This window comes from Syzygium oleosum, unplaced genomic scaffold (genome assembly GCF_021117445.2).
Source record: "Syzygium oleosum isolate NSW1041296 unplaced genomic scaffold, Sole_v2.1 Sole_v2.61, whole genome shotgun sequence".
NCBI classification, from domain to species: Eukaryota; Viridiplantae; Streptophyta; class Magnoliopsida; order Myrtales; family Myrtaceae; genus Syzygium; species Syzygium oleosum.
Window position 1 is genome coordinate 407680 of NW_026607545.1, and position 11008 is coordinate 418687.

Sequence of the window (11008 nt, forward strand, 5' to 3'; positions counted from 1 at the left end):
CTGGCGGCGTGAGCAACATCTGCGAGGAGACGGCCCGCCAGTTCGCTCATCACGGGACCTATGCGGTGATTCCTGATGTCTAGGACGAGAAAGGACAAAGCCACGTTGTCGCAACCCTCCAAAAAATGGAACGGGTTTAGAGGTATTGCCCAAAGATGGGCCAACGGTCCTCAGTTTAAGCATGAGCTCTTCCAAGCCCATACCTTGCACAATGTTATACTTCATTTTAAGTTTTGATTGAACCTAAGGAATTCTAGGAGTTGTCAATAGCTTTCGAGGTTGGCTAGAAACCAAACGAGACATGGGAATTTGTCTCGTTTTTTACGTAACAAGATATTTTCTAAGTTTGGAGACTTGATTATGATAATTATCTAATTAGCGCCCTTTCGGTATCGATAACTTGGTACGATTATTCATCTAAATGATCAAGCATGTTTTAACTAATTATGATCCTAAAGGAATTGATGTTGCTAAGGGCGTGAATGACAACATTTCTCCTCCTCGACCCTATTTCTGGCTAGAAATAAAAAAATATATTTATCTTTCCAGAATGAGTTTCTGAGCAAAAATTTTTGTTCCTGAAATAGAAATTCGTATGATAGGTTATTCTTAAATTTTTGTTCCCGACGGCCAGCGGCGACGGACGGCTGGCAAAGCGATGGCGACGGACGACCGGCGGGCGAAGACGGTGGCCGGCTAGCGAGTAGCGGCGGCTGACCGCTGGCAGGCGGTGGCAAACGGCCGACGAGCGACGGTGTCGGATGACGACGAACGGCCGGTGAGCAGCGGCGGCGGTGGTGGACGACCGACAAGTAAGGGCGAGTGGGCGGTGGCGAGCGGCCCAGCGAGCGGCGGCACTGGCTGTGGCGAGTAAGCGGCGGTGGGCGGCAAAAAAGAGAGTTGTTATTTCTGTTTCTGTTTTACAAATAGAAAAATGGAAAATCTTAACTTCTCATTTCTGGTCCAAATATATTTCTAGGCCAAAATTTGTCCCAAAAATAAAAAAAAAATGAAATTATTTTACCATATGGATTTCTGTTCATACAAATGATTTTTTTTTGGTTTATTATGATCCTAAGTTTGTCCTAACCATTCTAGAAAAAAAAAAGAACAAATAATTTATTGAAAGTACAGTAATTAAACACTCAAGTATCTAAAGCTTCGGAGTAAAGTACGGAAAGGGAAAACCCGATATTCGTCAGACAAAGAATATACATGGCCTCATTATAAGACTTGGGATATGAATCCCCATAAGCTTGACCCAATACTCAGTCGGGCAAAGAATATATATTGCCTTGTTGTGACCCATGTATCACCTTGTTGTGAGCCTTGGGACATGGACCCCCATAAGCTTAATATTAGAGACTAATCTTAGAACTAGATTAGGGCGAGCCTAGATTCTACTCATTTTACCAAGAGTGATGATACTAGTCTAAACTAAGCTATTTATTCTACAAAAGAGTGATGCTAAGTCTAGGTTGATTTTTATTTGCTAACTATTCTAGCTAGGTAGTTTGATTATTAGATCCTAAGACTATTGATTATGCTAACTAAATTGACACTAAACTAAGCTAGATAAACTAATCTAGACTAATTAATCCTAAGTCTAAATAACTTCCTTGGACCACCACCACGGAACATCTCCTTGGCTCTCGGCCGATGGCCTCGGGGACGACTTCCATTATCAATTCCATTCAACATTCGATCGTACACTAACTTAAATCAATCAATTAGAACATTCATTCATTCATTCAATTGGCAAACAAGGAATTGAATTCGGCTCAGGAATTTGATATCAGGCATGCGGTTTGATTACCCATCCACCTCATAGAAGCTAAGGATTGATTAACTAAGTAATTGTCGCGACCAACCTTCGGTTTTCTCAAAGAAAAGGGGGGTCTCGCTTGGTACGCGCTAAGCTAGGTCTGGGACTTAACTCGGGCTCTTCCAAGCCCATATCATATCTCGACTTAAGGTTTAGGTTTTTTACCTGCAAGTGATTTTTATCTAGGAGTCACCACTAATCAGTTTGGGGTAGGTCGATTAGAAACCCAAGTAAGGTGACGGGAGAATCACTCTACTCCTACGAACCAGAGATTAAATGAGTTCGGGGACTTGGTTACACTATTTGAGTGACTAATGCCCTTTCAATACTTTTTACCGTATTCATTTCAGAAAATATTTCATCATGCAATTTGGATTGATCGTAAGACCTTTCTCCTAACATGTGAGGTGATCAAACGAATACACAATCATTAGTGATTTGCAGTCAAGATAGATATGCAGTCTAGGGTTCTAACCCTAACTAAGGCTACAACATTCAAAACATGGCAATTGATGCAATTACATTCTAATTAAAAAATAACATGCATAATAATAATACAACAGTAGTAAAAATACCATTCAAACACTACCGCATAGCCCTATAGGATTATCCAATTTAGACATAATTATTAATCATATAATTCACATAATTTAGGAAAATATTCAAAAATACTAATTTCTAAACTATTTCCTAATTTTAAAAGAAATAATAAAAAAAACGATTTTTTATATTTTATTATTTAGAAATAATAATAATAATAACACGATTTAAAAAATTAAATTTTTTAAATTTTTATTAAAAATAATAATATAATAATAAATCGGGTCGGGTCAACGAATCCGGGTCAGGTCAGAACCAACCCGATTCAAAAGATTTGACCCGAGTTGGATCCCCAGATCTGAACCGGGTCGGGGAGGTCAACCCGGGTCCTGAACCGGATCGGGCTCCTTGCCCGACCCAACTTTCCCCCTTTCACAGACCCGGTTTCTTCCCCTATTTTCCCCTGCACTGCGACCGAGACTCCCCTGATGGAGGGCTTTGCTCGGCCGTTGAGAGGCGCCGACGTCCATGGCCGATGACGGCGACCCAATGACCTCCCCTCTCCGGTCAACCACGACTCCCATCTCAGCCAACTCGGGGCGAGAACTTCCCTATTCCTTACCACAGACCCGACTCCCTTGTTTTGGGGAGCTTCACTCGGCCTACCTTCTTGCCGGGCCGTCGACCAGGCGCCCATCTAGCGCTTGGTGAGCCACGGCCGGCGGCCGCGACCACCCTCGACCCGCTTCTCCGATCGGCCTCATATTTGGCAAAAAAAAAATGAGATAAAACTAGATCTTGTTGAGGCATTTGGTCGAGTAGGTGAAAGGCGCTGCAAAAATGGGGGGATTTTGACCTATTCTGAGGCCAAGGTCTACTCCGGTGGCTACGACTCGCCTCCGACGGCGAGTATAGACTAGGATCAAAGATGGTATGGGCCGAGATTCGTACGAAACGGCCGGCGCAAGTCCCGACCCACCTGCATAAGAAAAAAGGGGATAACATGGGAGCCGGGAGACCTTGCCGATCAAGGTTGATTTTAGAGGGTCGCCGGTCGGTCTTTGGGCAACAGCAAGGCCGGCTAGCTTTCTCTTCAGTTCCTGAAAATGCCCAGCTCTCCCATTTGCTCTCAATCTCGCTCAAACTCTCTGCCAATTTCTTTCTCTCTCTTTGCTCTTTGTTTTTGGCCGACTGTCCCCCTCTTCTCTCTCTCTTCTTCTCAGGCCTTTTATCACTGAAGACAGCTTGTCTCTGCTCCATTAACTCACTCTGCCATGGCCTGCACCGGCCTACTCTGTTGGCTTGACTTCGGTGGCCATTCTAGGCCGATGCAGGGGGTGGTCCATTCCTCTGCTCCTTAGTGTTCATGGCAGTGGGGAGGGGAAGAAGAGAGAGGGAAAAGGGCCGAGCTGAGCGTGGGCGAAGGGAGAGACGGCTGGGCGTGCGTGGGCAAAGGAAGTGGCAGTAGGCGGCGGTCGCGCGAAGGGAGAAGAGAGGAAGAGGTCGGTTGTGCGAGGAAGGAGGAGGAAGAAGGAGTGGGCTAGGCTAGGCTTGGGCTAGGCTGGGACCAATTCGCAACTTGAGTTCAAGTTTTTTAACATACAATCAATTTTATCTTGAAGTCATCGCTAATAAATTTTTGGTAGGTTAATCTGACATCTAAGTAAAGTGTGAGAGAATATTTTACTTCTACAAATCAGAAATCATGGATACGGGGACTTGATTATGCTAGATTATTCTAACCCCCTTTAGGTACCTTTTCTTTAATTTTCAAAGGGTTAATTCCAAAAAAAGCACCAACTTTAGGTCAAGGGATAATTTTGGCCGAACTTTTTTTGTTCCATAAAAAGCATCAACTTTAGGTCGAGGGACAATTATGGCCTAAACTTTTTGTGTCCCGTAAAAAAGCACCAACTTTAGGTCGAGGGACAATTTTGGCCCGAACTTTTTTATCTCGTAAAAAAGCACAAACTTTCACTTAAATCCCAAATCTGGCCCTTATTGACTTAAAACAATTGATTTTCCAACTTGACTATTCCACCTTAGCAATAAATCCACGTGACTTGCTGATGGATTTAAAGCATTATTCATTGTCTTATTCTACGAACACAGCTGAAGAATAACGGCTAAACCTGTTCGTCTCCTTCACTTCACGCAAGTCAAAAATATCTCCAGATTGAATCTTTCTAGCCAAACTTCGTCGTTTTGTCGTAATCTAAAGCGTAGACCACCGCCCGTCGACAAACGCCTATAGAAGAGATTCGCTAGGCTCACCACCATAACTTTTTTTCTCAAACAAGGGTAACTTCATATATAAAGTCAATGGGGGCTAAATTTGAGATTTAAATGAAAGTTGGTGCATTTTACGAGACAAAAAAAAGTTCGGGAATTGTCCCTCGACTTAAAGATAATGCTTTTTTATGGGACAAAAAAAGTTCGGGCCGAATTGTCCTCGACCTAAAGTTGGTGCTTTTTTGGAACAAAAACGTTCGGGCGAATTGTCCCTCGACCTAAAGTTGGTGCTTTTTTGGAACAAAAACGTTCGGGCCGAATTGTTCCTCGACCTAAAGTTGGTGCTTTTTATGGAACAAAAAAGTTCGAGGCCGAATTGTCCCTCGACCTAAAGTTTGTGCTTTTTTGGAATTAACCCAATTTTCAAATACATATACACAGGCAGTTTAGGTTAATTTTTAAACCAATCCACTAACATGTGAGGGAGTGTTTACATGAGTACGCAACCATTAAAGTAACACTCAATAAATGAAAGTGATAAATAAATTGCGAGAAAGAAAGGAATTTAAGCAATACCATCGAATTATTTTTGGGGTTTTCTCTAAGGCTAACCTACATGACAGGCGATCCTAATTAAATGAAACTAAATATGAAATTACTAAATGACATGGCATTAATGGCATGGCATTTATGCATCTAATCCTATATGACATGCACATGATATTTTTGTAACTTTTTTTATTAAAGTTTGTAATTAAAAACTAGTTAAATAAAAACTACCTTAAATAAAGGTTATCCTCTCCACACTAGAAAATAATTTAAATTAAATCTTATTTCAATCAGGAAAACCTTATCCTATCAATTAGTTATTACCTAAACATGCAAAGGTTATCTATAACATGCAATTTTATCTAAATTATTCCTAATCTATTCTAGAAAACTCTATCTAGGATCTATTCTAATTTATTCAAGAATCTATCTTTAACTTGCAATATTATCTAAATACGCAATGTTATCTAAACTTCTTACCCTAATCTAACATGCAATCTTTTTGTATATTTTAGATAAGGAAAGCAAATAAAAGATAAGCATTCAAATCAACTAAGATATGCCCAACCATCAAAGATAGCATCCATATGATTCAAACTAGGAAACATTATATAATCAACTTGAGAATTGTCACAAATAAAATTGATATTCCAATCTTAGGGCTTAAAGATCAAGATATCAATTTCAACAACGTTCAATCAATAATTCTATCTAAAGTTTTATAGATTCAAATTAAAGATCTTGTGCGCGTTGCAGATTAGGAAAGTTATCCTTATCAAAATATGCCTATTACTCAAAATATTCAAGTTAGATACTAATAAGCAAACAAATATTTGAATTGACTTAGGATAAGATTTTTACCTCCGGAGATGACGTTGCCAAATCTAAATCGGTGGACAATGGCTCAGTGAAGGATGCTGCAGTGGTGGTGGTGTTCGGCCGCAGTGCTAGTCTTGGTGAGGAGTTGTCTTGGTACGGTGGTTGAAGGCAAGTTCCTCAAAACCTGCAAAACATATCATGGCGTTAGATTGGTTTGGTGATGCTCATGTCACGGCTGAGGTGCAGCTTTGCGATGTAAATCGACCAAGGGAGTGGCACGGTTGCTTCGTCAGGAGGCTCGACATGGCTGGACTCAATCTAGCGATGATCAAGACAGCAGCAAGGTCAGCTCAGATTGCCAGGTTCACTGGCCTTAGTAGAAAGCAGCGACGGTAGGAGGGTGTTGTAAGACACGGCTGGATGACAGGGCAGCAGGAACAGCAAGACAGCAACTCCGATGAGGCTAGCGGTGTGATCTCGACCAATAGTAGGGCGTCACAGCTGGGCTGGTGCAATGTTGGTGGGGTTTGGTAGGTCAGAGCGATAGCTTGGCCATTGGTCAGAGGGCAGCAGCGCCCTCATCACCGGTGCAAGGGAATCGAAGTAGGTCGTTGTCGCGAGCTGAGGAGAGCAGCAAATCCCTCGCGTTAGTACAAGGCAAGGCAGTAGTGTCAGGGCAAGGCTCGGCTTCTCGTTGCGGGACAACTTCTCAGGCAACAACATCGCTGGAGGATGGCCAACATAGCAGCAACATCGGCATCGGCTGTGAGGAGGGTCTCGGCTGAGATTCTTTTCCTCCAAAGCTCTCTCTTTTCTCTCAATGTGCTCTCAATTCTCAATTTGGCAACTTTTTCAATTGTGAGGCATAATGTCTCTATATAATGCAAACCTAGGTTAATTAGCCGGGCTATATATAGGCTTTATTAAGATAACGGGCTTTAATAACTTAAGGTTTTTTTTTCAATTAAGCTCTAATGGGCTGAAGTCTTGTTCAATCAAGCTCAATGAGACCTTCTTCTCTTAAGGAATTTCAGCCAAGGGGTTCTTGTGGACTTGCCTAAGTTCAATTTCACTCGTGGGCTCAATTAAGCTTGAAACCTTTAATAGATTCCGACTATAATGGGCTCAATCTATCTTAATTAAAGCTCATGACCATGTCCATTTAACTTACAATTTTGGCCGCCTTGCCTCCATGCCTTGGTCTAAGTTTGCCTCCCTCTTCGTGGGCTCAATTCGTTCAATGAAGCTCGAAACCATCCGTCGCATGTTCGATTAAATGAATTTAAATGAAATATGCTCCAAATGACTATATGCAATTTAATTTCAATTTGCTAGGGGCTGGGATTGATCCCTAAATTTCTATACAATGAATTACTAAATGAGATACCAAAATTAGGTGTCAACAGTCACAATTCCAACAGACAACATCATCAGTCCTAAACTGACTACGTCTATTCATTTTTATACTACTCCAACTAACATGTGTTAAAAAAAAAAAAAAACTAACATGAGTGTTTAGTTCTATAACCTATCGATTAAATGGCAAATTCTCATTGACAGACAAGGCATAATCGGCACTATTCAAATTTTCAGTTACACCTACAACATTATCTGTAGACTCAACTCTAATTCCCTTATCATTTTCATTTTTCAACTTAAGGCAATTTATTCTAAAATACCCCCTCTTACCACAACTCTAACAGATAACATCACAATTCTAGACAGACTACGTTTTTTCATTTTTATATAACTCTTGCTAACACAAATATTAGTTCTTCCTCTACTTTCATCTACTAAAGTAGTAGGTATAGATTCACTAGATTCTTTTCTATGGATGTCTTTACTCAGGATCAAATCGCGAACTCATTAAACTTAAGCTTCCTAACTAAGAGGAATTATTAATAATAGTAATAGTAGTATTCCAATTATCAGGTAATAAGGAAAATAGAATCAAATGAAAGAAGGCAAGGAAATTAATCTTATTGAAAATTGAAAAAATAAAGGGAGATGAAATCAAGGCGAGGAAATCAAAGATGGCAATGACTTGTTTTAAAAGGTTAAGCCTTTAGAACTTCTAAGTTCAAATTTTCTTAAAGTCTCTATTTATTTTTCATTGTAACTGATTTCCACACACCAATTTTAGTGGAGTCTTGGCTACAATTATGCCTGAGAGAGTGCTTGTACATTATATGTATCTGTGGTTGCTACTTGTCAGTTTGATTAGTCTAATGGGTGGGCAATCAATAATGAAGAGGTTTTGAGTGTTAAGAAAAAAAAAAACAAATGAGATTGATTAATTGGTCATTGTTTATGAATAGAATATGAATTGACCTAGAAAAAGACTTTCTGGTCTTTGTTTAATCCCCAAATTTCCAAGTTCCGACTGTTGCCACGTTATTAATCCTTGATGAACCACCACGCCGAGGACAACCTATGACTTCAGCCCCTCCATACGTATGCTGAATTTCTGTGCGAGATTTGAGGACAATTAATCTCAATTTTACTCTTAGGTGCAAATTAAGCTGCATACGTTGCTAAAATTTAACTACCCTTATTGAATTTTAAAAGAAAAAAGGGGAGTAGAAGATAGAGCGTAAGTATAAAAAAGTTAAGACTTCTCACAATTTCAACCAATTTCTTTTGCCAAACATGTTTAACTCTACAAACGTTGTAAAAATAAAGAGAGATGAAATCAAGGAGAGAAAATTAAGAGGGCAGCAATGTGTTTTAAAAGTTTAAGTCATTAGACATTCTAAATGTTCAAACTTTCGTGAACTCTTTATTTATTTTTCATTTGTAACTAATTTTGACACCCCAATTTTAGGTCGAAGCTTGGCTGCTATTATACCTAATATAGTTTCTAAGGTTGCTAGTATGCTTGGTACGATGGATGAACAGTTAATAACGAAGAGCTAAGCAATTTGACTTTGACCATTAAGAAAAAAGAGAAATGCAAAGGAGATTAATTTTTTTTATCCTACTCTAACTCTCAACTCACACTTAAACTTCTGTCTTGTCTCTTTGCAGAGCATGGAAGTCGAAATCCACATCCGAAATTTAAACATCATCACCCCTAACCCCCTTAAGAAGGTGGAGAATCGAACTCTCTACGTCCCATTCCCAAATAGGAAGGGTTTTACAAATAGAATATTAATAGACCTTGAACAAGACTTTATGGTCTTTGTTTGTTACAAGTTTCGAAGTTCTAAATGCTGCCGTGTTATTGGGTTTCCATGAGCCACCATGACAAGAACAATCTATTTCTTGAGCCACTTCATACATATATTGAAAATTCTGTGTGAGATCTGAGGACAATTAATGTCAACTAACTCCTAGGAGCAAATTAAGCTAAATACTCTAATTGAATTAAAAAAAAAAACAAAGGAGTAGAAATAAAGTATAAAAATGTTAAGACTTCTCGCATTTTTAACTAATTTCTTTGCCGAACATCTTTATCTTATGAAGAGAGATGATATCGAGGAGAGTAGATTCAAGAGAGTAATGGTTTGTTTTAAAATTTTAAGCCTTTAAATCTTCTATTGTTTAATTTTTCAGCTCTTTATTTATTTATCAATTTTAACTAATTTCCACACTCCAATTTTATGTTGAATCTCGGCTGCTTTTACACCTGAGAGATTGCTTGCATATTAAATATATCTAAGGTTGCTAGTTTAATTACCATGATGGATGAACAATTAATAATGGACAGCGAAGCAATTTGACTTTAAGCGTCAAGAAAGAAGACAAAATACAAATGAGATTGATTGATTGGTTATTATTTTATGAATAGAGTGTGAATTGATCTAAAAAAAAAAAAGACTTTCTGGTCTTTGTTTATTCCAAGATTCCAAATTTCAGTCGTTGTCGCGTTGTTAAGCTTCCGGGAAGCACCATCACGACGAGGACAAATTATATCTTGACCCACTTGGTACATATGTTGAAAAGTTTCTGCGAAATTCGATGACAACTAAGAGACGATTATCTTTTGTTAGTATTATTGCTAGCAAAATCGGATACCCACAAGTTGTGCGCGCGAAAAGTTAACATTTAAGACATTTTACAAAATCTTAATCGCATGAAATATTATAATTATTAGTCAATAGAACCAAAATTTTAGAATAATCGAAGCAATTGCACATATATATATGGAAAGAGAAAAATATCTCGATATTTTAATTAGGTCGTTTAATACACTAAAATGATTCGAACTTTAAAATTGACATATGTTAGAGACGAGATAAATTTCTTTTTTTTTGTCAGAAAATTTATTAATCTACAGATTGTCCATTAATAGAATATCTACAAAATAACTCATGGTGTATATGTTTCGAAGAGAAAAAATTATGGTCCAGTAAAAATAAGATGTCTTTTGTACTTTATATTCTAAAGACATAATTGACTCCAGTATAAGTGTTTGATTGCAGCAAATTGTCCATTCATTCAATTGAGCCACAGCCTCTTCTGTGATGAAGTTCAAACAATTGGCAAAATGGGGATGTAACATAGGGATTTGCGGGTCTCCCTCCTCTCCTTCACCAATTTCTCCTCTAGACTCGAATTCATTAGATAGGATGCTATCGCAATTTGATATAGACTTCACGTGTGGACCCACGAGTTCAACAGTTGTGATTCACTTGATCCATTTGACCTGAATTTATATAAGTATTCCTCTCTCCTTACAAAACGAAGCATGTTTTTCCGTTGTTGAGTATAATTAATTTTGGCATGTCTTAGTCTTGGACCTCTAAATACGCTTCACCTATGTATCTCAAGCTAGTGAGTTACTCTTGCCTATAAAATCTATTCTTAATTCATCACTTAGGAGAAAAAGTACAATTAATTTGAGTTCGAAGTTTACCTACCTAAAATGGATTTGAAGGGGTCATTTCCTAGCAAGGTGAGGGGAGTTTGTTGCTCTCGTCTACAACAATTCCTTCTAGTTCTTTTCTCACCAAATTAAGCTGAACAAAACTCCAATCCATGTCCTTATACATGCCACGTACATGATAATTACTTGGGTGGACAAGTCATCTCTACAAGATA